The sequence below is a fragment of the Clavelina lepadiformis genome, chromosome 9, assembly GCF_947623445.1.
Source record: "Clavelina lepadiformis chromosome 9, kaClaLepa1.1, whole genome shotgun sequence".
NCBI classification, from domain to species: Eukaryota; Metazoa; Chordata; class Ascidiacea; order Aplousobranchia; family Clavelinidae; genus Clavelina; species Clavelina lepadiformis.
In genome coordinates, this window is record NC_135248.1 from 5086759 (window position 1) to 5107429 (window position 20671).

Consider the following 20671-nt stretch of genomic DNA (forward strand, 5'->3'; position numbering starts at 1 on the left):
TAAGTTTTGGTACAAAGCTTTTCAATCGTAATGTCATCATTTTGCTAAATATCTTATAATCGACATTCAGTAATGTTATCGGTCGATAATTTTTTATATCAGTCCGTTCGCCTTTCTTAAATATCAGAGTTAGCAGTCCCCGAGTCAACTCGGCGGGTGGTTGTGATTCAGCAAAAACCTCTTTCGCTACTTCAATCAGCGTGTCGCCTACAAGGCTCCAGAACGTTTTGTAGAATTCTATGCTTAAGCCATCGAGCCCCGGTGTTTTACCATTTTTCATGGATTTAATGGCGAAAAGCATCTCGTCCTTAGTTACTTCCAGCTCTAAGGTCTCTGTGGTGTCTCTATCTATTTTTTGTTCAATATCCTGTAAGAACGCGCTTTGTCTCCATTTGTCAAGTTTTTGTTTCGAGTATAAGGTTTTATAAAAATCAGTCGCAACGTCTAGTTTTTCTTTCGGCGTGTTTGCTTCAATGTTTTGATTTGTGCGCAGCGACTCGATGTAGGTCGCTCTGTGATGTTCTTTCAGCTTGCGGTAGAAAAACTTTGTCGGGCGATCTCCATAGTCAAGTTCATTTGCATGAGCAATTATTCTAATTTTCTTTCGTTTTTCTTTGTGGATAGTAATTAGTTCGGCTTTTGTTTTGCGAAACTCTGTCATGACTTTTTTGCCTTCATTTAAGTCTTGGCGCAAATCATTGAGGCTTGCGTTTAATTCGTGTTCTCGCTGATTCTTTTTTTGGTGAATTCGCTTCGAGTGTTTCTGCACCAGTTCTCTTATTCGGTACTTTGTATCAACCCACCAATCGAGTTTATTTTTGTAAAGAACTTGCAGACTTTTATAATCATGCCAGCTTTCTTTTAATTCTTGAGTAAGGTCTTCATTTTCGTAAACGGTGACATTGTTTTTCCAGTAGCCATTGCCGTAGTTTCTGGAAATGTTTAATTTGATATCAACGTGAATCGCATCGTGATCGCTTACAGCGCAAGGTTCGATGACATGATTAATGTGTGTGAGCTCGTCTGAACCGTAAAAGCGGTCCAGCCTTGAGTGCGCTTCGTTGCCATGCCAAGTAAAATCTTTTCCGTTCGGTCGTGATATTCTATAGAGGTCTTTCAATCCGTAGGTTTCGCACAAATCCTTCAGGGACTTCGACTCATACCGTTTAACTTGGTGCGCCATAAAGTTATTGCGATCTTTTTGTCGGTCGTCGACGCAGTTGAAATCCCCCGCCAACAGTGTTGGTAATTTACTGTGCACATAAGGATATATGCCGTCATAAAACCGATCTTGCGTGTTGCATTCGTTGCCACTTCCGCGTACTGGTGCGTAAACGTTTACAATGTGCATACTTTCGCCAAAAACACTAATATCCGCGGCTAATACTCTCCCAAAGTTGTCAAAATTTACGCTTTTAACCTCTATATGCTTGTTATTTATTAGTATAGCCAGGCCTCTTGATTGCGTGTTTCCTGAATTCCACAGCGCACGCTTACCCCATTCTTTTGTCCACTGTATTTCGTCCCCCGGGCTAGAGTGCGTTTCTTGTAACAAGGCAACGTCAACGTTTTTGGTGCGTAGCAAGTCATAAACGAAGGCGCGTTTGTCTTGCTTTCGCAATCCATTACAATTAAGACTGAGAATACGTAGAAGAAACATAATAAACGATAACGTAAGGTATCTAAATCCGGAAAAACGAATACAATAATTACTATTTAAATATAATCTTTAATCCCTTCAATACTTTCACATGTGTATTTATATCCACAATTACAAAAGTATGATTGAGAGGGGCTTATGGCCTTACAAACCACCTCTTCACAGTCACAATGTATAACACACAAATTGCATTCTGTGTTCACACATTTGCCTTAAGTTCTAATTGGGGGTATTAGGTTGTAGCTCTTACACAAACACTCACACAATGAAGCATTACAGGTTGCACATTCAACAAAGTTCTCACCATACTCTGATACATGAGTGTGTGCTTTACAGCAGGATAGGTATTTTAATTCACTTTGACACACATCACAAGGAAAGTCATGCATGTTTCCTTCTGGAATTATCTGTTTAATTCTGTCATTACAGGTATTTATTACTATATAATCTTCAGGGCATTTACTACATTTCCATTTCTTGCACTCCAAGATATGTTCTTCATTGTCACATGCTAGACATTTGACTATGTAAGTATTATCATTATGGCTAACCTTTGTGCAGGGCTCCTCAGATGCCTCCTCTGGAGAGGGTCTTTTCCTGTCACTCCTCCTGTCAGTATTCTTTTCTATTGAGTTGTCTTCATTCATATGTACTTCTGTTAGATTGTTTTCTGTCATGTCAAACCAGTCCCTAGGTTGTTCTTCACCTTTCTTTGTGGTTGCTGTATCAGGTTCATTGCTGTCATTGTTCTTTCCATCTTCAGTATTGTCCTTGTTTGTGTTCATTATAGAATTTTCATGGTTTTCTTCATTGTGAGTGTGGCCAGGTGATTGGTGTCTAGTGAGGGGGTTTCTATAATAATCCATACCTCTTCTAGGGTTTGGCTGATTGTTCTCTTCCAGTGGGGGGTATTCAGAGTTATTTTTGGCAGGACAGTTGATGTGTTTGTGTCCTGGTTTGTTGCAGTACTGGCATGTTGCCAACTGTCCTTGGTATTTGACTAGCAGTTCTTCTCCAAGAATATTTAAATAGCTTGGTATTGGTGTTTGATCCAGTTCATCTTTAGCCATTTCCATAATATAGACACCACTGAACAAAGCCTTTGCATCTTTTTTTGGGAAACATTTAATGATTTTACCATGATTTTCTTCTAAGTATGATTTCAAGGCTTCAATAGGAAATGGTGTAGGAATCCAAGATATATGAACATATACCTTATCCAGTTCATACAGCTTTAGGTACCGAATTTCTTCAAGATTAAGAAGTTTTTCATGTAAATCCAGAACATGCTCTCTCGACTTGCAGGTAATATCGATATTGCCGCCTTTCTTCTCCACTAGGCCAACGAGTAATTTTAAAGAAAAGTTAATCTTTTCAAAAATTTTCCAAAGATCTTCCCTTTTGGTACCATAAGATACTCTAAACGTTAGGCAATTTGGCCTTGCATACTCCATTGTTCTTAACTTCTTCTTAACTTTGTCCGAATAAGAAACAGGTTTAATTTCTGCCATAACTTTCGATGATTCAGAGCACTCAAGTGCAAATATTTAACAATATAAGCCGGCGTAATGGGTGGCGAACCCAAAAAATTCTCCATTGATTTATTAAAGTAAGGAAGACCACTCCATGATTGCGGAGTGAAGTTAAGCATAAAATTTGTAAATCCAATGGCAGCGGTGGGATTCGAACCCACGCCATCGAAATGACTGGTGCCTTAAACCAGCGCCTTAGACCGCTCGGCCACGCTACCTATGTTGTTAAGTAAGCGATCGGAGTCTCGTTTTAACCTCCCTGCACCAGATCGGTCTTCGAGGGAACAAGTTTGATACAAACAGAGTTTACGTGTAATTGTTGTTCCAAACCACTTTTAAATATCTTACACCATAATGGTTGTAACACAACATTTATAAAAGTTTCACAAGTTTGCGTTTCTACTGTCTCGCGTCATGTTTAACTTGCACGATTTGGGGTGTCTCCTAAATATTCCAATTTAGTGTTTAGACTGACTCTCAGCAAGACCAATCGAGATTGATTAACGCTCTGGAGATGAAATAATAACTTTTGCGAAAGATCTGGCTTACAGTTTTCTGTCAGAATACTGTAAAAGTCGCGCCCGATAAGGGATTTGAACCCTTGACCGTTGGATTAAAAGTCCAACGCTCTACCGACTGAGCTAACCGGGCTCCTCTTTTGTTAGATTACATCGGAAATGGTTGGTATTAAATTTGAATTTAAATATTAAGCTTGGAGGCTGATGCAACAAAATTCAATTTTAACAGGCACATTTGTGATAAGGCTGAATTAGGAAACAATTTCAAGTGTGAAGAGGTTGATATTGTGTTACATAGTGTTGGTTGGTTTCTTGTATTGTTTAATGAGAGGCGTCTACATTTTATCCAACCGTTCAAGCCAGCGAAAGTCAAAACTTGATGTTGATTTACTCCAAATGATAGCTTGAAAATTTGTGTCACTTTTACAACTTTAACTTTCTTCTCCAATACCATGCGAAAGCGATAGGTAAAGAAAGCCATCTTGGTGTGTAAAGAATATTTCTTAGCCGCTATTCAGCGTGATGGGATGAAGAAATATTGACAAGACGCACCGTAATTACACTGGCAGTGGTGGGATTCGAATCCACGCCATCGAAATGACTGGTGCCTAAAACCAGCGGCTTAGACCACTCGGCCACACTACCGCATTTACAAGCGATTTGAAATCTTAATTGCATTTTCAGTACATCTTCAAACGTACGAAACACTAACAAGCGGCCATCTCATTGATTTATTAAAGTAAAGAAGACCACTCCATGATTGCGGAGTGAAGATAAGCATAAAATTTGTAAATCCAATGGCAGCGGTGGGATTCGAACCCACGCCATCGCAATGACTGGTGCCTTAAACCAGCGCCTTAGACCGCTCGGCCACGCTACCTATGTTGCTAAGTAAGCGATCGGAGTCTCGTTTTAACCTCCCTGCACCAGATCGGTCTTCGAGGGAACAAGTTTGATACAAACAGAGTTTACGTGTAATTGTTGTTCCAAACCACTTTTAAATATCTTACACCATAATGGTTGTAACACAACATTTATAAAAGTTTCACAAGTTTGCGTTTCTACTGTCTCGCGTCATGTTTAACTTGCACGATTTGGGGTGTCTCCTAAATATTCCAATTTAGTGTTTAGACTGACTCTCAGCAAGACCAATCGAGATTGATTAACGCTCTGGAGATGAAATAATAACTTTTGCGAAAGATCTGGCTTACAGTTTTCTGTCAGAATACTGTAAAAGTCGCGCCCGATAAGGGATTTGAACCCTTGACCGTTGGATTAAAAGTCCAACGCTCTACCGACTGAGCTAACCGGGCTCCTCTTTTGTTAGATTACATCGGAAATGGTTGGTATCAAATTTGAATTTAAATATTAAGCTTGGAGGCTGATGCAACAAAATTCAATTTTAACAGGCACATTTGTGATAAGGCTGAATTAGGAAACAATTTCAAGTGTGAAGAGGTTGATATTGTGTTACATAGTGTTGGTTGGTTTCTTGTATTGTTTAATGAGAGGCGTCTACATTTTATCCAACCGTTCAAGCCAGCGAAAGTGAAAACTTGATGTTGATTTACTCCAAATGATAGCTTGAAAATTTGTGTCACTTTTACAACTTTAACTTTCTTCTCCAATACCATGCGAAAGCGATAGGTAAAGAAAGCCATCTTGGTGTGTAAAGAATATTTGTTAGCCGCTATTCAGCGTGATGGGATGAAGAAATATTGACAAGACGCACCGTAATTACACTGGCAGTGGTGGGATTCGAATCCACGCCATCGAAATGACTGGTGCCTAAAACCAGCGGCTTAGACCACTCGGCCACACTACCGCATTTACAAGCGATTTGAAATCTTAATTGCATTTTCAGTACATCTTCAAACGTACGAAACACTAACAAGCGGCCATCTCATTGATTTATTAAAGTAAAGAAGACCACTCCATGATTGCGGAGTGAAGATAAGCATAAAATTTGTAAATCCAATGGCAGCGGTGGGATTCGAACCCACGCCATCGCAATGACTGGTGCCTTAAACCAGCGCCTTAGACCGCTCGGCCACGCTACCTATGTTGCTAAGTAAGCGATCGGAGTCTCGTTTTAACCTCCCTGCACCAGATCGGTCTTCGAGGGAACAAGTTTGATACAAACAGAGTTTACGTGTAATTGTTGTTCCAAACCACTTTTAAATATCTTACACCATAATGGTTGTAGCACAACATTTATAAAAGTTTCACAAGTTTGCGTTTCTACTGTCTCGCGTCATGTTTAACTTGCACGATTTGGGGTGTCTCCTAAATGTTCCAATTTAGTGTTTAGACTGATTCTCAGCAAGACCAATCGAGATTGATTAACGCTCTGGAGATGAAATAATAACTTTTGAGAAAGATCTGGCTTACAGTTTTCTGTAAGAATACTGTAAAAGTCGCGCCCGATAAGGGATTTGAACCCTTGACCGTTGGATTAAAAGTCCAACGCTCTACCGACTGAGCTAACCGGGCTCCTCTTTTGTTAGATTACATCGGAAATGGGTGCTATCAAATTTGAATTTAAATATTAAGCTTGGAGGCTGATGCAACAAAATTCAATATTAACAGGCACGTTTGTGATAAGGCTGAATTAGGAAACAATTTCAAGTGCGAAGAGGTGGATATTGTGTTACATAGTGTTGGTTGGTTTCATGTATTGTTTGATGAGAGGCGTCTACATTTTATCCAACCGTTCAAGCCAGCGAAAGTCAAAACTTGATGTTGATTTACTCCAAATGATAGCTTGAAAATTTGTGTCACTTTTACAACTTTAACTTTCTTCTCCAATACCATGCGAAAGCGATAGGTAAAGAAAGCCATCTTGGTGTGTAAAGAATATTTCTTAGCCGCTATTCAGCGTGATGGGATGAAGAAATATTGACAAGACGCACCGTAATTACACTGGCAGTAGTGGGATTCGAACCCACGCCATCGAAATGACCGGTTCCTAAAACCAGCGGCTTAGACCACTCGGCCACACTACCTCGTTTACAAGCGATTTGAAATCTTAATTGCATTTTCAGTACATCTTCAAACGTACGAAACACTAAAAAGCGGCCATCTCATTGATTTATTAAAGTAAGGAAGACCACTCCATGATTGCGGAGTGAAGTTAAGCATAAAATTTGTAAATCCAATGGCAGCGGTGGGATTCGAACCCACGCCATCGAAATGACTGGTGCCTTAAACCAGCGCCTTAGACCGCTCGGCCACGCTACCTATGTTGCTAAGTAAGCGATCGGAGTCTCGTTTTAACCTCCCTGCACCAGATCGGTCTTCGAGGGAACAAGTTTGATACAAACAGAGTTTACGTGTAATTGTTGTTCCAAACCACTTTTAAATATCTTACACCATAATGGTTGTAACACAACATTTATAAAAGTTTCACAAGTTTGCGTTTCTACTGTCTCGCGTCATGTTTAACTTGCACGATTTGGGGTGTCTCCTAAATATTCCAATTTAGTGTTTAGACTGACTCTCAGCAAGACCAATCGAGATTGATTAACGCTCTGGAGATGAAATAATAACTTTTGCGAAAGATCTGGCTTACAGTTTTCTGTCAGAATACTGTAAAAGTCGCGCCCGATAAGGGATTTGAACCCTTGACAGTTGGATTAAAAGTCCAACGCTCTACCGACTGAGCTAACCGGGCTCCTCTTTTGTTAGATTACATCGGAAATGGTTGGTATCAAATTTGAATTTAAATATTAAGCTTGGAGGCTGATGCAACAAAATTCAATTTTAACAGGCACATTTGTGATAAGGCTGAATTAGGAAACAATTTCAAGTGTGAAGAGGTTGATATTGTGTTACATAGTGTTAGTTGGTTTCATGTATTGTTTAATGAGAGGCGTCTACATTTTATCCAACCGTTCAAGCCAGCGAAAGTCAAAACTTGATGTCGATTTACTCCAAATGATAGCTTGAAAATTTGTGTCACTTTTACAACTTTAACTTTCTTCTCCAATACCATGCGAAAGCGATAGGTAAAGAAAGCCATCTTGGTGTGTAAAGAATATTTCTTAGCCGCTATTCAGCGTGATGAGATGAAGAAATATTGACAAGACGCACCGTAATTACACTGGCAGTGGTGGGATTCGAACCCACGCCATCGAAATGACTGGTGCCTAAAACCAGCGGCTTAGACCACTCGGCCACACTACCGCATTTACAAACGATTTGAAATCTTAATTGGATTTACAGTACATCTTCAAACGTACGAAACACTAACAAGCGGTCATCTCATTGATTTCGTAAAGTAAGGAAGACCACTCCATGATTGCGAAGTGAAGTTAAGCATAAAATTTGTAAATCCAATGGCAGCGGTGGGATTCGAACCCACGCCATCGAAATGACTGGTGCTTTAAACGAGCGCCTTAGAACGCTCGGCAACGCTACCTATGTTGCTAAGTAAGCGATCGGAGTCTCGTTTTAACCTCCCTGCACCAGATCGGTCTTCGAGGGAACAAGTTTGATACAAACAGACTTTACGTGTAATTGTTGTTCCAAACCACTTTTAAATATCTTACACCATAATGGTTGTAACACAACATTTATAAAAGTTTCACAAGTTTGCGTTTCTACTGTCTCGCGTCATGTTTAACTTGCACGATTTTGGGTTTTTCCTAATTATTCCAATTTAGTGTTTAGACTGATTCTCAACAAGATCAATCGAGATTGATTAACGCTCTGGAGATGAAATAATAACTTTTGCGAAAGATCAGGCTTACAGTTTTCTGTCAGAATACTGTAAAAGTCGCGCCCGATAAGGGATTTGAACCCTTGACCGTTGGATTAAAAGTCCAACGCTCTACCGACTGAGCTAACCGGGCTCCTCTTTTGTTAGATTACATCGGAAATGGTTGCTATCAAATTTGAATTTAAATATTAAGCTTGGAGGCTGATGCAACAAAATTCAAATTTAACAGGCACATTTGTGATAAGGCTGAATTAGGAAACAATTTCAAGTGTGAAGAGGTTGATATTGTGTTACATAGTGTTGGTTAGTTTCATGTATTGTTTGATGAGAGGCGTTTACATTTTATCCAACCGTTCAAGCCAGCGAAAGTCAGAACTTGATGCTGATTTACTCCAAATGATAGCTTGAAAATTTGTGTCACTTTTACAACTTTAACTTTCTTCTCCAATACCATGCGAAAGCGATAGGTAAAGAAAGCCATCTTGGTGTGTAAAGAATATTTCTTAGCCGCTATTCAGCGTGATGAGATGAAGAAATATTGACAAGACGCACTGTAATTACACTGGCAGTGGTGGGATTCGAATCCACGCCATCGAAATGACTGGTGCCTAAAACCAGCGGCTTAGACCACTCGGCCACACTACCGCGTTTACAAACGATTTGAAATCTTAATTGCATTTACAGTACATCTTCAAACGTACGAAACACTAACAAGCGTTCATCTCATTGATTTCGTAAAGTAAGGAAGACCAATCCATGATTGCGAAGTGAAGTTAAGCATAAAATTTGTAAATCCAATGGCAGCGGTGGGATTCGAACCCACGCCATCGAAATGACTGGTGCCTTAAACGAGCGCCTTAGACCGCTCGGCAACGCTACCTATGTTGCTAAGTAAGCGATCGGAGTCTCGTTTTAACCTCCCTGCACCAGATCGGTCTTCGAGGGAACAAGTTTGATACAAACAGAGTTTACGTGTAATTGTTGTTCCAAACCACTTTTAAATATCTTACACCATAATGGTTGTAGCACAACATTTATAAAAGTTTCACAAGTTTGCGTTTCTACTGTCTCGCGTCATGTTTAACTTGCACGATTTGGGGTGTCTCCTAAATGTTCCAATTTAGTGTTTAGACTGATTCTCAGTAAGACCAATCGAGATTGATTAACGCTCTGGAGATGAAATAATAACTTTTGAGAAAGATCTGGCTTACAGTTTTCTGTCAGAATACTGTAAAAGTCGCGCCCGATAAGGGATTTGAACCCTTGACCGTTGGATTAAAAGTCCAACGCTCTACCGACTGAGCTAACCGGGCTCCTGTTTCTTTTGTTAGATTACATCGGAAATGCGTGCTATCAAATTTGAATTTAAATATTAAGCTTGGAGGCTGATGCAACAAAATTCAATATTAACAGGCACATTTGTGATAAGGCTGAATTAGGAAACAATTTCACAAGTTTCACAAGTTTGCGTTTCTACTGTCTCGCGTCATGTTTAACTTGCACGATTTGAGGTGTCTCCTAAATATTCCAATTTAGTGTTTAGACTGACTCTCAGCAAGACCAATCGAGATTGATTAACGCTCTGGAGATGAAATAATAACTTTTGCGAAAGATCTGGCTTACAGTTTTCTGTCAGAATACTGTAAAAGTCGCGCCCGATAAGGGATTTGAACCCTTGACCGTTGGATTAAAAGTCCAACGCTCTACCGACTGAGCTAACCGGGCTCCTCCTTGTTAGATTACATCGGAAATGGTTGGTATCAAATTTGAATTTAAATATTAAGCTTGGAGGTTGATGCAACAAAATTCAATTTTAACAGGCACAATTGTGATAAGGCTGAATTAGGAAAAGATTTCAAGTGTGAAGAGGTTGATATTGTGTTACATAGTGTTGGTTGGTTTCATGTATTGTTTAATGAGAGGCGTCTACATTTTATCCAACCGTTCAAGCCAGCGAAAGTCAAAACTTGATGTTGATTTACTCCAAATGATAGCTTGAAAATTTGTGTCACTTTTACAAGTTTAACTTTCTTCTCCAATACCATGCGAAAGCGATAGGTAAAGAAAGCCATCTTGGTGTGTAAAGAATATTTCTTAGCCGCTATTCAGCGTGATGGGATGAAGAAATATTGACAAGACGCACCGTAATTACACTGGCAGTGGTGGGATTCAAACCCACGCCATCGAAATGACTGGTGCTTAAAACCAGCGCCTTAGACCACTCGGCCACACTACCGCCTTTACAAGCGATTTGAAATCTTAATTGCATTTTCAGTACATCTTCAAACGTACGAAACACTAACAAGCGGCCATCTCATTGATTTATTAAAGTAAGGAAGACCACTCCATGATTGCGGAGTGAAGTTAAGCATAAAATTTGTAAATCCAATAGCAGCGGTGGGATTCGAACCCACGCCATCGAAATGACTGGTGCCTTAAACCAGCGCCTTAGACCGCTCGGCCACGCTACCTATGTTGCTAAGTAAGCGATCGGAGTCTCGTTTTAACCTCCCTGCACCAGATCGGTCTTCGAGGGAACAAGTTTGATACAAACAGAGTTTACGTGTAATTGTTGTTCCAAACCACTTTTAAATATCTTACACCATAATGGTTGTAACACAACATTTATAAAAGTTTCACAAGTTTGCGTTTCTACTGTCTCGCGTCATGTTTAACTTGCACGATTTGGGGTGTCTCCTAATTATTCCAATTTAGTGTTTAGACTGACTCTCAGCAAGACCAATCGAGATTGATTAACGCTCTGGAGATGAAATAATAACTTTTGCGAAAGATCTGGCTTACAGTTTTTTGTCAGAATACTGTAAAAGTCGCGCCCGATAAGGGATTTGAACTCTTGACCGTTGGATTAAAAGTCCAACGCTCTACCGACTGAGCTAACCGGGCTCCTCTTTTGTTAGATTACATCGGAAATGGTTGGTATCAAATTTGAATTTAAATATTAAGCTTGGAGGCTGATGCAACAAAATTCAATTTTAACAGGCACATTTGTGATAAGGCTGAATTAGGAAACAATTTCAAGTGTGAAGAGGTTGATATTGTGTTACATAGTGTTGGTTAGTTTCATGTATTGTTTGATGAGAGGCGTCTACATTTTATCCAACCGTTCAAGCCAGCGAAAGTGAAAACTTGATGTTGATTTACTCCAAATGATAGCTTGAAAATATGTGTCACTTTTACAACTTTAACTTTCTTCTACAATACCATGCGAAAGCGATAGGCAAAGAAAGCCATCTTGGTGTGTAAAGAATATTTCTTAGCCACTATTCAGCGTGATGGGGTGAAGAAATATTGACAAGATGCACCGTAATAACACTGGCAGTGGTGGGATTCGAACCCACGCCATCGAAATGACTGGTGCCTAAAACCAGCGCCTTAGACCACTCGGCCACACTACCGCGTTTATAAGCGAATTGAAATCTTAATTGGATTTTCAGTGCATCTTCAAACGTACGAAATACTAACAAGCGGTCATCTCATTGATTTATTAAAGTAAGAAAGACCACTCCATGATTGCGGAGTGAAGTTAAGCATAAAATTTGTAAATCCAATAGCAGCGGTGGGATTCCAACCCACGCCATCGAAATGACTGGTGCCTTAAACCAGCGCCTTAGACCGCTCTGCCACGCTACCTATGTTGTTAAGTAAGCGATCGGAGTCTCGTTTTAACCTCCCTGCACCAGATCGGTCTTCGAGGGAACAAGTTTGATACAAACAGAGTTTACGTGTAATTGTTGTTCCAAACCACTTTTAAATATCTTACACCATAATGGTTGTAGCACAACATTTATAAAAGTTTCACAAGTTTGCGTTTCTACTGTCTCGCGTCATGTTTAACTTGCACGATTTGGGGTGTCTCCTAAATGTTCCAATTTAGTGTTTAGACTGATTCTCAGTAAGACCAATCGAGATTGATTAACGCTCTGGAGATGAAATAATAACTTTTGAGAAAGATCTGGCTTACAGTTTTCTGTCAGAATACTGTAAAAGTCGCGCCCGATAAGGGATTTGAACCCTTGACCGTTGGATTAAAAGTCCAACGCTCTACCGACTGAGCTAACCGGGCTCCTGTTTCTTTTGTTAGATTACATCGGAAATGCGTGCTATCAAATTTGAATTTAAATATTAAGCTTGGAGGCTGATGCAACAAAATTCAATATTAACAGGCACATTTGTGATAAGGCTGAATTAGGAAACAATTTCACAAGTTTCACAAGTTTGCGTTTCTACTGTCTCGCGTCATGTTTAACTTGCACGATTTGGGGTGTCTCCTAAATATTCCAATTTAGTGTTTAGACTGACTCTCAGCAAGACCAATCGAGATTGATTAACGCTCTGGAGATGAAATAATAATTTTTGCGAAAGATCTGGCTTACAGTTTTTTGTCAGAATACTGTAAAAGTCGCGCCCGATAAGGGATTTGAACCCTTGACCGTTGGATTAAAAGTCCAACGCTCTACCGACTGAGCTAACCGGGCTCCTCTTTTGTTAGATTACATCGGAAATGGTTGGTATCAAATTTGAATTTAAATATTAAGCTTGGAGGCTGATGCAACAAAATTCAATTTTAACAGGCACATTTGTGATAAGGCTGAATTAGGAAACAATTTCAAGTGTGAAGAGGTTGATATTGTGTTACATAGTGTTGGTTGGTTTCATGTATTGTTTAATGAGAGGCGTCTACATTTTATCCAACCGTTCAAGCCAGCGAAAGTCAAAACTTGATGTTGATTTACTCCAAATGATAGCTTGAAAATTTGTGTCACTTTTACAACTTTAACTTTCTTCTCCAATACCATGCGAAAGCGATAGGTAAAGAAAGCCATCTTGGTGTGTAAAGAATATTTCTTAGCCGCTATTCAGCGTGATGGGATGAAGAAATATTGACAAGACGCACCGTAATTACACTGGCAGTGGTGGGATTCGAACCCACGCCATCGAAATGACTGGTGCCTAAAACCAGCGCCTTAGACCACTCGGCCACACTACCGCATTTACAAGCGATTTGAAATCTTAATTGCATTTTCAGTACATCTTCAAACGTACGAAACACTAACAAGCGGCCATCTCATTGATTTATTAAAGTAAGGAAGACCACTCCATGATTGCGGAGTGAAGTTAAGCATAAAATTTGTAAATCCAATGGCAGCGGTGGGATTCGAACCCACGCCATCGAAATGACTGGTGCCTTAAACCAGCGCCTTAGACCGCTCGGCCACGCTACCTATGTTGTTAAGTAAGCGATCGGAGTCTCCTTTTAACCTCCCTGCACCAGATCGGTCTTCGAGGGAACAAGTTTGATACAAACAGACTTTACGTGTAATTGCTGTTCCGAACCACTTTTAAATATCTTACACCATAATGGTTGTAACACAACATTTATAAAAGTTTCACAAGTTTGCGTTTCTACTGTCTCGCGTCATGTTTAACTTGCACGATTTGGGGTTTCTCCTAAATATTCCAATTTAGTGTTTAGACTGACTCTCAGCAAGACCAATCGAGATTGATTAACGCTCTGGAGATGAAATAATAACTTTTGCGAAAGATCTGGCTTACAGTTTTCTGTCAGAATACTGTAAAAGTCGCGCCCGATAAGGGATTTGAACCCTTGACCGTTGGATTAAAAGTCCAACGCTCTACCGACTGAGCTAACCGGGCTCCTCTTTTGTTAGATTACATCGGAAATGGTTGGTATCAAATTTGAATTTAAATATTAAGCTTGGAGGTTGATGCAACAAAATTCAATTTTAACAGGCACAATTGTGATAAGGCTGAATTAGGAAACAATTTCAAGTGTGAAGAGGTTGATATTGTGTTACATAGTGTTGGTTGGTTTCATGTATTGTTTAATGAGAGGCGTCTACATTTTATCCAACCGTTCAAGCCAGCGAAAGTCAAAACTTGATGTTGATTTACTCCAAATGATAGCTTGAAAATTTGTGTCACTTTTACAAGTTTAACTTTCTTCTCCAATACCATGCGAAAGCGATAGGTAAAGAAAGCCATCTTGGTGTGTAAAGAATATTTCTTAGCCGCTATTCAGCGTGATGGGATGAAGAAATATTGACAAGACGCACCGTAATTACACTGGCAGTGGTGGGATTCAAACCCACGCCATCGAAATGACTGGTGCCTAAAACCAGCGCCTTAGACCACTCGGCCACACTACCGCCTTTACAAGCGATTTGAAATCTTAATTGCATTTTCAGTACATCTTCAAACGTACGAAACACTAACAAGCGGCCATCTCATTGATTTATTAAAGTAAGGAAGACCACTCCATGATTGCGGAGTGAAGTTAAGCATAAAATTTGTAAATCCAATAGCAGCGGTGGGATTCGAACCCACGCCATCGAAATGACTGGTGCCTTAAACCAGCGCCTTAGACCGCTCGGCCACGCTACCTATGTTGCTAAGTAAGCGATCGGAGTCTCGTTTTAACCTCCCTGCACCAGATCGGTCTTCGAGGGAACAAGTTTGATACAAACAGAGTTTACGTGTAATTGTTGTTCCAAACCACTTTTAAATATCTTACACCATAATGGTTGTAACACAACATTTATAAAAGTTTCACAAGTTTGCGTTTCTACTGTCTCGCGTCATGTTTAACTTGCACGATTTGGGGTGTCTCCTAAATATTCCAATTTAGTGTTTAGACTGACTCTCAGCAAGACCAATCGAGATTGATTAACGCTCTGGAGATGAAATAATAACTTTTGCGAAAGATCTGGCTTACAGTTTTTTGTCAGAATACTGTAAAAGTCGCGCCCGATAAGGGATTTGAACCCTTGACCGTTGGATTAAAAGTCCAACGCTCTACCGACTGAGCTAACCGGGCTCCTCTTTTGTTAGATTACATCGGAAATGGTTGGTATCAAATTTGAATTTAAATATTAAGCTTGGAGGCTGATGCAACAAAATTCAATTTTAACAGGCACATTTGTGATAAGGCTGAATTAGGAAACAATTTCAAGTGTGAAGAGGTTGATATTGTGTTACATAGTGTTGGTTAGTTTCATGTATTGTTTGATGAGAGGCGTCTACATTTTATCCAACCGTTCAAGCCAGCGAAAGTGAAAACTTGATGTTGATTTACTCCAAATGATAGCTTGAAAATATGTGTCACTTTTACAACTTTAACTTTCTTCTACAATACCATGCGAAAGCGATAGGCAAAGAAAGCCATCTTGGTGTGTAAGGAATATTTCTTAGCCACTATTCAGCGTGATGGGGTGAAGAAATATTGACAAGATGCACCGTAATAACACTGGCAGTGGTGGGATTCGAACCCACGCCATCGAAATGACTGGTGCCTAAAACCAGCGCCTTAGACCACTCGGCCACACTACCGCGTTTATAAGCGAATTGAAATCTTAATTGGATTTTCAGTGCATCTTCAAACGTACGAAATACTAACAAGCGGTCATCTCATTGATTTATTAAAGTAAGAAAGACCACTCCATGATTGCGGAGTGAAGTTAAGCATAAAATTTGTGAATCCAATAGCAGCGGTGGGATTCCAACCCACGCCATCGAAATGACTGGTGCCTTAAACCAGCGCCTTAGACCGCTCTGCCACGCTACCTATGTTGTTAAGTAAGCGATCGGAGTCTCGTTTTAACCTCCCTGCACCAGATCGGTCTTCGAGGGAACAAGTTTGATACAAACAGACTTTACGTGTAATTGTTGTTCCAAACCACTTTTAAATATCTTACACCATAATGGTTGTAACACAACATTTATAAAAGTTTCACAAGTTTACGTTTCTACTGTCTCGCGTCATGTTTAACTTGCACGATTTGGGGTGTCTCCTAAATGTTCCAATTTAGTGTTTAGACTGACTCTCAGCAAGACCAATCGAGATGAATTAACGCTCTGGAGATGAAATAATAACTTTTGCGAAAGATCTGGCTTACAAATTTCTGTCAGAATACTGTGAAAGTCGCGCCCGATAAGGGATTTGAACCCTTGACCGTTGGATTAAAAGTCCAACGCTCTACCGACTGAGCTAACCGGGCTCCTCTTTTGTTAGATTACATCGGAAATGGGTGCTATCAAATTTGAATTTAAATATTAAGCTTGGAGGCTGATGCAACAAAATTCAATTTTAACAGGCACATTTGTGATAAGGCTGAATTAGGAAACAATTTCAAGTGTGAAGAGGTTGATATTGTGTTACATAGTGTTGGTTAGTTTCATGTATTGTTTGATGAGAGGCGTTTACATTTTATCCAACCGTTCAAGCCAGCGAAAGTCAAAACTTGAAGCTGATTTACTCCAAACGATAGCTTGAAAAATTGTGTCACTTTTACAACTTTAACTTTCTTCTACAATACCATGCGAAAGCGATAGGTAAAGAAAGCCATCTTGGTGTGTAAAGAATATTTCTTAGCCGCTATTCAGCGTGATGAGATGAAGAAATATTGACAAGACGCACCGTAATTACACTGTCATTGGTGGGATTCGAACCCACGCCATCGAAATGACTGGTGCCTAAAACCAGCGGCTTAGACCACTCGGCCACACTACCGCGTTTACAAACGATTTGAAATCTTAATTGGATTTACAGTACATCTTCAAACGTACGAAACACTAACAAGCGGTCATCTCATTGATTTCGTAAAGTAAGGAAGACCAATCCATGATTGCGAAGTGAAGTTAAGCATAAAATTTGTAAATCCAATGGCAGCGGTGGGATTCGAACCCACGCCATCGAAATGACTGGTGCCTTAAACGAGCGCCTTAGACTGCTCGGCAACGCTACCTATGTTGCTAAGTAAGCGATCGGAGTCTCGTTTTAACCTCCCTGCACCAGATCGGTCTTCGAGGGAACAAGTTTGATACAAACAGACTTTACGTGTAATTGTTGTTCCAAACCACTTTTAAATATCTTACACCATAATGGTTTCAACACAACAATTATAAAAGTTTCACAAGTTTGCGTTTCTACTGTCTCGCGTCATGATTAACTTGCACGATTTTGGGTGTTTCCTAAATATTCCAAATTAGTGTTTAGACTGATTCTCAACAAGACCAATCGAGATTGATTAACGCTCTGGAGATGAAATAATAACTTTTGCGAAAGATCAGGCTTACAGTTTTTTGTCAGAATACGCCCGATAAGGGATTTGAACCCTTGACCGTTGGATTAAAAGTCCAACGCTCTACCGACTGAGCTAACCGGGCTCCTGTTTCTTTTGTTAGATTACATCGGAAATCCGTGCTATCAAATTTGAATTTAAATATTAAGCTTGGAGGCTGATGCAACAAAATTCAAATTTAACAGGCACATTTGTGATAAGGCTGAATTAGGAAACAATTTCAAGTGTGAAGAGGTTGATATTGTGTTACATAGTGTTGGTTAGTTTCATGTATTGTTTGATGAGAGGCGTTTACATTTTATCCAACCGTTCAAGCCAGCGAAAGTCAAAACTTGATGCTGATTTACTCCAAATGATAGCTTGAAAATTTGTGTCACTTTTACAACTTTAACTTTCTTCTCCAATACCATGCGAAAGCGATAGGTAAAGAAAGCCATCTTGGTGTGTAAAGAATATTTCTTAGCCGCTATTCAGCGTGATGAGATGAAGAAATATTGACAAGACGCACCGTAATTACACTGTCATTGGTGGGATTCGAACCCACGCCATCGAAATGACTGGTGCCTAAAACCAGCGCCTTAGACCACTCGGCCACACTACCGCGTTTACAAACGATTTGAAATCTTAATTGCATTTACAGTACATCTTCAAACGTACGAAACACTAACAAGCGGTCATCTCATTGATTTCGTAAAGTAAGGAAGACCAATCCATGATTGCGAAGTGAAGTTAAGCATAAAATTTGTAAATCCAATGGCAGCGGTGGGATTCGAACCCACGCCATCGAAATGACTGGTGCCTTAAACGAGCGCCTTAGACCGCTCGGCAACGCTACCTATGTTGCTAAGTAAGTGATCGGAGTCTCGTTTTAACCTCCCTGCACCAGATCGGTCTTCGAGGGAACAAGTTTGATACAAACAGAGTTTACGTGTAATTGTTGTTCCAAACCACTTTTAAATATCTTACACCATAATGGTTGTAACACAACATTTATAAAAGTTTCACAAGTTTGCGTTTCTACTGTCTCGCGTCATGATTAACTTGCACGATTTGGGGTGTTTCCTAATTATTCTAATTTAGTGTTTAGACTGATTCTCAACAAGACCAATCGAGATTGATTAACGCTCTGGAGATGAAATAATAACTTTTGCGAAAGATCTGGCTTACAGTTTTCTGTCAGAATACTGTAAAAGTCGCGCCCGATAAGGGATTTGAACCCTTGACCGTTGGATTAAAAGTCCAACGCTCTACCGACTGAGCTAACCGGGCTCCTGTTTCTTTTGTTAGATCATCATAGTTAGATCATCCACAACGGAAATGCGTGCTATCAAATTTGAATTTAAATATTAAGCTTGGAGGCTGATGCAACAAAATTCAATTTTAACAGCCACATTTGTGATAAGGCTGAATTAGGAAACAATTTCAAGTGTGAAGAGGTTGATATTGTTTTACATAGTGTTGGTTGGTTTCATGTATTGTTTGATGAGAGGCGTCTACATTTTATCCAACCGTTCAAGCCAGCGAAAGTCAAAACTTGATGTTGATTTACTCCAAATGATAGCTTGAAAATTTGTGTCACTTTTACAACTTTAACTTTCTTCTCCAATACCATGCGAAAGCGATAGGTAAAGAAAGCCATCTTGGTGTGTAAAGAATATTTCTTAGCCGCTATTCAGCGTGATGGGATGAAGAAATATTGACAAGACGCACCGTAATTACACTGTCATTGGTGGGATTCGAACCCACGCCATCGAAATGACTGGTGCCTAAAACCAGCGGCTTAGACCACTCGGCCACACTACCGCGTTTACAAACGATTTGAAATCTTAATTGGATTTACAGTACATCTTCAAACGTACGAAACACTAACAAGCGGTCATCTCATTGATTTCGTAAAGTAAGGAAGACCAATCCATGATTGCGAAGTGAAGTTAAGCATAAAATTTGTAAATCCAATGGCAGCGGTGGGATTCGAACCCACGCCATCGAAATGACTGGTGCCTTAAACGAGCGCCTTAGACTGCTCGGCAACGCTACCTATGTTGCTAAGTAAGCGATCGGAGTCTCGTTTTAACCTCCCTGCACCAGATCGGTCTTCGAGGGAACAAGTTTGATACAAACAGACTTTACGTGTAATTGTTGTTCCAAACCACTTTTAAATATCTTACACCATAATGGTTTCAACACAACAGTTATAAAAGTTTCACAAGTTTGCGTTTCTACTGTCTCGCGTCATGATTAACTTGCACGATTTTGGGTGTTTCCTAAATATTCCAAATTAGTGTTTAGACTGATTCTCAACAAGACCAATCGAGATTGATTAACGCTCTGGAGATGAAATAATAACTTTTGCGAAAGATCAGGCTTACAGTTTTTTGTCAGAATACGCCCGATAAGGGATTTGAACCCTTGACCGTTGGATTAAAAGTCCAACGCTCTACCGACTGAGCTAACCGGGCTCCTGTTTCTTTTGTTAGATTAAATCGGAAATCCGTGCTATCAAATTTGAATTTAAATATTAAGCTTGGAGGCTGATGCAACAAAATTCAAATTTAACAGGCACATTTGTGATAAGGCTGAATTAGGAAACAATTTCAAGTGTGAAGAGGTTGATATTGTGTTACATAGTGTTGGTTAGTTTCATGTATTGTTTGATGAGAGGCGTTTACATTTTATCCAACCGTTCAAGCCAGCGAAAGTCAAAACTTGATGCTGATTTACTCCAAATGATAGCTTGAAAATTTGTGTCACTTTTACAACTTTAACTTTCTTCTCCAATACCATGCGAAAGCGATAGGTAAAGAAAGCCATCTTGGTGTGTAAAGAATATTTCTTAGCCGCTATTCAGCGTGATGAGATGAAGAAATATTGACAAGACGCACCGTAATTACACTGTCATTGGTGGGATTCGAACCCACGCCATCGAAATGACTGGTGCCTAAAACCAGCGCCTTAGACCACTCGGCCACACTACCGCGTTTACAAACGATTTGAAATCTTAATTGCATTTACAGTACATCTTCAAACGTACGAAACACTAACAAGCGGTCATCTCATTGATTTCGTAAAGTAAGGAAGACCAATCCATGATTGCGAAGTGAAGTTAAGCATAAAATTTGTAA

At 39.8% G+C, this 20671-nt stretch overlaps 32 non-coding genes across 32 annotated transcripts; all 32 read right to left on the minus strand.

Moving 5' to 3' along the window:
- Positions 1-3328: 3328 nt before the first annotated feature.
- Trnal-aag (transfer RNA leucine (anticodon AAG)) lies at positions 3329-3410 on the minus strand. The gene has a single exon. It is a non-coding gene; the product is annotated as a tRNA-Leu (tRNA).
- A 360-nt stretch (positions 3411-3770) lies between these two features.
- On the minus strand, positions 3771-3843 carry Trnak-uuu (transfer RNA lysine (anticodon UUU)). The gene has a single exon. It is a non-coding gene; the product is annotated as a tRNA-Lys (tRNA).
- Positions 3844-4508: 665 nt separating this feature from the next.
- Trnal-aag (transfer RNA leucine (anticodon AAG)) lies at positions 4509-4590 on the minus strand. Its single transcript has one exon. It is a non-coding gene; the product is annotated as a tRNA-Leu (tRNA).
- Positions 4591-4950: 360 nt separating this feature from the next.
- On the minus strand, positions 4951-5023 carry Trnak-uuu (transfer RNA lysine (anticodon UUU)). The gene has a single exon. It is a non-coding gene; the product is annotated as a tRNA-Lys (tRNA).
- Positions 5024-5688: 665 nt separating this feature from the next.
- Trnal-aag (transfer RNA leucine (anticodon AAG)) lies at positions 5689-5770 on the minus strand. The gene has a single exon. It is a non-coding gene; the product is annotated as a tRNA-Leu (tRNA).
- Positions 5771-6130: 360 nt separating this feature from the next.
- Trnak-uuu (transfer RNA lysine (anticodon UUU)) lies at positions 6131-6203 on the minus strand. Its single transcript has one exon. It is a non-coding gene; the product is annotated as a tRNA-Lys (tRNA).
- Positions 6204-6633: 430 nt separating this feature from the next.
- Trnal-uag (transfer RNA leucine (anticodon UAG)) lies at positions 6634-6715 on the minus strand. Its single transcript has one exon. It is a non-coding gene; the product is annotated as a tRNA-Leu (tRNA).
- Positions 6716-6868: 153 nt separating this feature from the next.
- Positions 6869-6950, minus strand: Trnal-aag (transfer RNA leucine (anticodon AAG)). Its single transcript has one exon. It is a non-coding gene; the product is annotated as a tRNA-Leu (tRNA).
- A 360-nt stretch (positions 6951-7310) lies between these two features.
- On the minus strand, positions 7311-7383 carry Trnak-uuu (transfer RNA lysine (anticodon UUU)). The gene has a single exon. It is a non-coding gene; the product is annotated as a tRNA-Lys (tRNA).
- Positions 7384-7813: 430 nt separating this feature from the next.
- On the minus strand, positions 7814-7895 carry Trnal-uag (transfer RNA leucine (anticodon UAG)). Its single transcript has one exon. It is a non-coding gene; the product is annotated as a tRNA-Leu (tRNA).
- Positions 7896-8490: 595 nt separating this feature from the next.
- Positions 8491-8563, minus strand: Trnak-uuu (transfer RNA lysine (anticodon UUU)). Its single transcript has one exon. It is a non-coding gene; the product is annotated as a tRNA-Lys (tRNA).
- Positions 8564-9670: 1107 nt separating this feature from the next.
- Positions 9671-9743, minus strand: Trnak-uuu (transfer RNA lysine (anticodon UUU)). The gene has a single exon. It is a non-coding gene; the product is annotated as a tRNA-Lys (tRNA).
- Positions 9744-10082: 339 nt separating this feature from the next.
- Positions 10083-10155, minus strand: Trnak-uuu (transfer RNA lysine (anticodon UUU)). The gene has a single exon. It is a non-coding gene; the product is annotated as a tRNA-Lys (tRNA).
- Positions 10156-10584: 429 nt separating this feature from the next.
- Trnal-uaa (transfer RNA leucine (anticodon UAA)) lies at positions 10585-10666 on the minus strand. Its single transcript has one exon. It is a non-coding gene; the product is annotated as a tRNA-Leu (tRNA).
- Positions 10667-10819: 153 nt separating this feature from the next.
- Trnal-aag (transfer RNA leucine (anticodon AAG)) lies at positions 10820-10901 on the minus strand. The gene has a single exon. It is a non-coding gene; the product is annotated as a tRNA-Leu (tRNA).
- A 360-nt stretch (positions 10902-11261) lies between these two features.
- Positions 11262-11334, minus strand: Trnak-uuu (transfer RNA lysine (anticodon UUU)). Its single transcript has one exon. It is a non-coding gene; the product is annotated as a tRNA-Lys (tRNA).
- Positions 11335-11764: 430 nt separating this feature from the next.
- Trnal-uag (transfer RNA leucine (anticodon UAG)) lies at positions 11765-11846 on the minus strand. Its single transcript has one exon. It is a non-coding gene; the product is annotated as a tRNA-Leu (tRNA).
- A 595-nt stretch (positions 11847-12441) lies between these two features.
- On the minus strand, positions 12442-12514 carry Trnak-uuu (transfer RNA lysine (anticodon UUU)). Its single transcript has one exon. It is a non-coding gene; the product is annotated as a tRNA-Lys (tRNA).
- A 339-nt stretch (positions 12515-12853) lies between these two features.
- Positions 12854-12926, minus strand: Trnak-uuu (transfer RNA lysine (anticodon UUU)). The gene has a single exon. It is a non-coding gene; the product is annotated as a tRNA-Lys (tRNA).
- Positions 12927-13356: 430 nt separating this feature from the next.
- On the minus strand, positions 13357-13438 carry Trnal-uag (transfer RNA leucine (anticodon UAG)). The gene has a single exon. It is a non-coding gene; the product is annotated as a tRNA-Leu (tRNA).
- A 153-nt stretch (positions 13439-13591) lies between these two features.
- Trnal-aag (transfer RNA leucine (anticodon AAG)) lies at positions 13592-13673 on the minus strand. Its single transcript has one exon. It is a non-coding gene; the product is annotated as a tRNA-Leu (tRNA).
- A 360-nt stretch (positions 13674-14033) lies between these two features.
- On the minus strand, positions 14034-14106 carry Trnak-uuu (transfer RNA lysine (anticodon UUU)). Its single transcript has one exon. It is a non-coding gene; the product is annotated as a tRNA-Lys (tRNA).
- A 430-nt stretch (positions 14107-14536) lies between these two features.
- Positions 14537-14618, minus strand: Trnal-uag (transfer RNA leucine (anticodon UAG)). The gene has a single exon. It is a non-coding gene; the product is annotated as a tRNA-Leu (tRNA).
- A 153-nt stretch (positions 14619-14771) lies between these two features.
- Positions 14772-14853, minus strand: Trnal-aag (transfer RNA leucine (anticodon AAG)). The gene has a single exon. It is a non-coding gene; the product is annotated as a tRNA-Leu (tRNA).
- Positions 14854-15213: 360 nt separating this feature from the next.
- Positions 15214-15286, minus strand: Trnak-uuu (transfer RNA lysine (anticodon UUU)). The gene has a single exon. It is a non-coding gene; the product is annotated as a tRNA-Lys (tRNA).
- Positions 15287-15716: 430 nt separating this feature from the next.
- Trnal-uag (transfer RNA leucine (anticodon UAG)) lies at positions 15717-15798 on the minus strand. Its single transcript has one exon. It is a non-coding gene; the product is annotated as a tRNA-Leu (tRNA).
- Positions 15799-16393: 595 nt separating this feature from the next.
- Trnak-uuu (transfer RNA lysine (anticodon UUU)) lies at positions 16394-16466 on the minus strand. Its single transcript has one exon. It is a non-coding gene; the product is annotated as a tRNA-Lys (tRNA).
- A 1095-nt stretch (positions 16467-17561) lies between these two features.
- Positions 17562-17634, minus strand: Trnak-uuu (transfer RNA lysine (anticodon UUU)). The gene has a single exon. It is a non-coding gene; the product is annotated as a tRNA-Lys (tRNA).
- Positions 17635-18068: 434 nt separating this feature from the next.
- Positions 18069-18150, minus strand: Trnal-uag (transfer RNA leucine (anticodon UAG)). Its single transcript has one exon. It is a non-coding gene; the product is annotated as a tRNA-Leu (tRNA).
- Positions 18151-18745: 595 nt separating this feature from the next.
- Trnak-uuu (transfer RNA lysine (anticodon UUU)) lies at positions 18746-18818 on the minus strand. The gene has a single exon. It is a non-coding gene; the product is annotated as a tRNA-Lys (tRNA).
- A 1117-nt stretch (positions 18819-19935) lies between these two features.
- Positions 19936-20008, minus strand: Trnak-uuu (transfer RNA lysine (anticodon UUU)). Its single transcript has one exon. It is a non-coding gene; the product is annotated as a tRNA-Lys (tRNA).
- A 434-nt stretch (positions 20009-20442) lies between these two features.
- On the minus strand, positions 20443-20524 carry Trnal-uag (transfer RNA leucine (anticodon UAG)). Its single transcript has one exon. It is a non-coding gene; the product is annotated as a tRNA-Leu (tRNA).
- Positions 20525-20671: the final 147 nt, after the last annotated feature.